The following is a 5,148-nucleotide window of genomic DNA, read 5'->3' as shown; positions in this document are numbered from 1 at the left end:
GAGTATGTGGTTTATAAGTTTGGATTTTGGTTCTTATTTGTTAGCAAGTTTGTGTTTTATATTTTTGTGAGAATAATGGAAAATGAATAAATGGAAAAGCCGTCCTGACTTTATATAAGGCAAGGACAAAGCAAATGAATAATTGAAAAAATTCGTCCAAAGTTAAAGAGGCATGCACAATTGATTTGAAAGCAATGGAAACTTAAGGGAAAAAAAAGAAAAAAAAATTGATAATGAGAAAATCTCAAAAATATTTTGATGTAATTTCTTTTCCCTTTTTAAGCATTGAGGACAATGCTTCCTTTTAGCTTGGGAGAGAAGCGTTTACGCTTTTTGTATATATATTTGTGGATATAGCTTTGAATAAGCTTAGGGGTATTAGTTTGTTTTTGTTTGGTGATTACTTGATTGTGATTCTAAGAAAGGGCCCGTTCTTTGCTTCACTTTTAGGGAAACCACCAAATTTTTAAATTTTAGCCTACCCCTAACCTATTCCCTTACGTTATAACCTTTGGGAAAGTCCTTTCGACCTAGTAGTTGAGTCATATACTGAGGGAGGGCATTATGAGTTAAAGGCTAAGGAACCAGAGATTTCAAGACCTTATTATTCTGTGTTGGCTCTCCTAATACTCGTCCTTTTGTTATATCCGCTTGAAAAGGGATGCAAGGTCAAGATGTCGGGAAACCCTAAAAATACTAATCTTTTTCTGGTTCTTTCGAGGAACCATAGGGACGCTCATGGAAGATTTGAAACAATAGGGAGAACGCGACTAGATTGGTTGGGATGAAAGTGGATTATGCCTCATTAGTTCTCTACGCTTAGCATAACTTATGTTTCAATCAATCATGAATATCTTGAAGCATGCATACCCATTTCTTATAGAAAAGTGTTCATGCATTTGCATTTGACTATTTGTGAACGTCCCTGTAAAGAGCTATTTGTTTAAACTTTTGTTTTACTTTCTTTTCTTTTTAAATGATTTTGCCTCATTTAGTTTCAAAGGGTGGTGGGTCAATCTCTTAGGAAACCCTTACGAGACCTCACTCGTCCTTATAGGCGACTTTGGGGTTTAAAGGGCTTGTTGTAGCTAAAACCAACCGTGATTCCTACGTTACTGAGTCTTAGTGTATAATCTTCTTTTCTCTTTCACTTTTCTTAATAAGCCATTCATATTCCTTACAAGCTTTTGTTTTGATCGGTACGAGCAAAAGTCTAGCTTGGGGGAATTGGATGAGTTTCATTTATGGAACTCATAGGGTAGTGTTTTAGGATATTTTCATTATGCTTTTTATGCTTTTCTTTTACTATTTTGATCTTTTCTCCTCAAGTTTCTCTATTTCTTCTTCTCTCGTGTTTTACTTTTCTTTAGGTGCATTTATTCGCGTTTTCTTTTTTTATTGCTCTTTTTCTCTTCTTTTTTTTCTCCGTGGTTTCACTTGTAGGTATCTTAAGACTTATCTTTGCAAAGGATTCAAGAGGAGCAAAAAGATCCAAGCAAAGGAGCTTCAAGTCTCATGAAGAGGGCTTGGAGAGGGATCGGAGAGGGCTCCCCTCTTTCTCTCAGAGCCGCGGGCGCGGGTGTAACAGGCCGCAGGCGCGAGTTTTGGTGCAAATTTTTGGGAATTTTGGAAGGAACTCTCTGCGTACCCATGGTCTACCCGCGAGCGCGGAGATGTTGGAGAGGGCGCTCCGGATCAAGAGAGACTGCGGCCCCCTACTTGTATTGGGACAGGGCATTTTGCCGCGCCTGGTGCCGCGGGCGTAGGTACTGTAGCCCGCGGGTGCGGGGTTTGCCTAGACCTCCCGTAGAGGCAGTTATGGGTTCCGTACCCATGTCTCCGCGCCCGCGGGGTTTTCGAGGAGAGGGCGCGACCGATAAGATTTTATTCTTTTCTTATATATACTCTTGTAAATCCTTTTGAAGGCGAATTTTTAGGTAATATTTCATTTGCTTAGTTTTTAGAGAGAGAAACTAGAGAGAAGTTAGAGAGAAAGTTTGAGATTGTAACCTTTGGATTTGAATTGTAATTTAACATAGTTTTTTAATCAAGTATTTGATTCTTCTTCAATATCAATCAAGTTAGTAATATTTCTTTCCTTTGTGTTTACTTCAATAGCAATTTACTCTTATGCTTCAATGTTTGGTTTTGATTTTGATTTAGTCTTGAGAATTTGTTGATTGATTGAATTTCCTTTTGATTTAGCTTGAGATGAATATGTTTGAGATTGAATTTATTCTAGTTTTAGATTTCACCATGATTAGTGAGTAGATTAGTTGCTAGGGAGAAGGGGAAGCATGCCTGATTGATGATTATTGTTAATTTATGTTCCTTGATTGATTTATTGATTGTTGCAATTAAATTGCTTGACATAGTTTTGCATGTGATTAATTAGACTAGGTGTGGTCAACCAATAAGATTAATCTAGATTGCATTGCGAATTCCAATGACACGAACAATTGATTTGGGAATTGCTTTAATTGATTGAATTTGATTGTGATTCTCCTTGTAAATCATTCATAGTGAACCCTAGTTTGGTTTTAGGAGGTAACCTTCGAATTCCTTTGATTGCAACTATTGTTTGTCCTTTGGAATGTATGAATCAATTTGGTGATCTATTGATTAGCATGATTGTTAAGCTTGCATGTGGAACCTATATCCCTAGTGTTTAGCATTTTGATTGAATTCTCGATCCTTGTTAGTATAGTTATCATACTCAACCTTTAACATTTCTTCGAAATAGCTTAACGTTAGACTGTAAAATGGTTTTGATTCATTCCTTTGGGTTCAATCCTTAGCTTGTCCTATACTTGTATATAGTTTGTTAAGCGTTTTCAAATTTAGTTTGACTTAGGGAAGAATTAGATAATGACCTAGTTCCAACAATTTTCAGTAGGACTAATCTAAATATTAAGTATCAAAAATACTTGGCTTGGTGTGTTTAGTGCTAATCTATGAGGAATTTTGTTTGTAAAAGTCTAGGGTAGAAAGAGGGAGAGAGAGAATAAACTTTAGCTTAGAGAGAGAAGAATTAGAGAATTCTGGTCATTGAAAAATGGAGGTCCAGGGACCTTATTTATAAGAAAATAGTCCGGAATTGATAAAAACAAATCAGAGTTTAAAAAGGAATAAAACACTCTTCTGTCGCTAACGACAGGGCTCGTCGTCAGGCGATGCAAGATAGTTTTTATGGATTTTGTTTTTATCATATCTTTTGATCCAGAAAATTAAATAAGTCATATATAATACATGGGAAAGAATATACATTCCATTCATCCATTCACTATTTGTGAATGGCCAATGCATTTTACAACGATAAACAAGTAATAATGCATAAAACATGCGTAAAATAGTAACTAATTTAGGTTGTTAATCCAATAAACATGCCTAATTAAAACTAGTCAAAGTTGTTTATTTAATTATGTAATTTAGAGAAGTTAAAAATTAAAGATCAAACTAAATTCCACATCCATCTTAACTAATCCAATTAAATAAGTCGGTAAACTCAAATATTTCCCAAAATTAAATTTTGCAAATGCCACTCAAGACCGAGGCCTAGCCTTAAAACTATTAATAAAAATGAATAAACAAATTAAAATTAATTAAAATCTGCAAAAACGCAAAATACATGGCCCATCAATTTCGTGTGCCTAGCACCAAGCAACACGACTTGGTTTGCTAGGCACCAAGCCTCAGCTGGAGTGCGAGGCTGCTGCTCGCACGCACTGACCTTGTTGCTGTGATGGGCTCGTGTTGCCTAGCATCCATAGCCCGCAAAGCTCTTACGCACCCCGCCTACACACATCAAGCAGCGCACCACACTCACTTGCATACACCGTACGCACAGGCTGCTGCACTAAGCTGTTGCCCCCATGCGCACACCTTGCACGCACATAACACTCGAGACGCCTAACAGCCTCGGCAGCTTCATGTGGGTTGCGCTAGCAGCCCAACTGGCCGAGAGCTTGCTTGGGGATCTTAGGCCTCGATTTATGTGCTCGTGCCTTGGGAAAAATTCCCGATTTTTGTGTTACATTTTAAACTAATTCTAAATAAATTTTAGAATCAATTATTAAGAAAAATGAAAATTATAATAAGTCCAACTTAAATAAATTCATTTAAGTGCCCAAAACCAAAATTATTTCCAAGAACTTTTCTTTAATAAAATTTGTTCAACTTGATTGAATAAAATGGATTAGAGCAATACTCACTATTAATTTAAATTAATCATGAGATTTTAACAAATATTAAGGGAAGTTGGAATAATGAACATAAATATTTAAAAAAGGATCCAACTTTAACTTGTGGAGCCTTGAAAAATTATCTCTTACAATATGAACATAAATGAAATTTCGATTACAAGATTCAAACTTTATGATTCCAATCAACTTAATACGTGAATAAATCAAAAGTTTAACCAAAAATTCATGGAATTTAGTAACTTAATGTTTCAATCACTTACAACAATTAAATATTTAATCTTTAGTACTTAGAAGCAACAAAGAACAAATTTTTCACACTTTAATGCAATGGATTTGCAATTATGTAAATATAAAAACCAAACTTTCAATTATCAATTACTACCAAGTAACCATGCTTAAAGAGGTATAAAAATGCATATAAATTAAGGAAAAAACCAAATAAATAACCACCATAAATATGCCATTAAAATTCAAGGTTGAAAAGACTTAAAATTTTTCGTGAAAACGAAAAAATCCCTTGAAAAAGGCATTTCTGGTCGTGTTTTGGCTAAAAACACAGTCCCAAAAGGACAAAACCATTTCCTGAACACTTTTTCTACCCAAAATTAACTATTTTTTGGCAAAAATCTAGGTTCTGGGCTGAAGATAGCTTTAATATAAGCTTAAAAATAATAAAACCGAGCTACTAATGTAATTAGCAACATAAAACAAGAAAAATTAAACCATAAAAACACCTTGAAAAATATGATTATAAAAATAAATGAGCAAGGCTTCAATACCGCTGTTAGGTTTCGATGAGTCCGACTCACCGCGAAAGAAAATCCGAGCCAAGACCACGCTCACAATAATTATATCCATAAAGAATAATTCACTTAAACAACAAGATTAAGAAAGAGATTAATACCTTTGGCGCGTGCTTCGCTCACTAAAAGAGCTCTTACTTCGA

The sequence above is a fragment of the Chenopodium album genome, chromosome 4 (genome assembly GCF_948465745.1).
Source record: "Chenopodium album chromosome 4, dcCheAlbu1.1, whole genome shotgun sequence".
Taxonomy (NCBI): domain Eukaryota; kingdom Viridiplantae; phylum Streptophyta; class Magnoliopsida; order Caryophyllales; family Amaranthaceae; genus Chenopodium; species Chenopodium album.
This window is presented reverse-complemented; position numbering follows the sequence as displayed.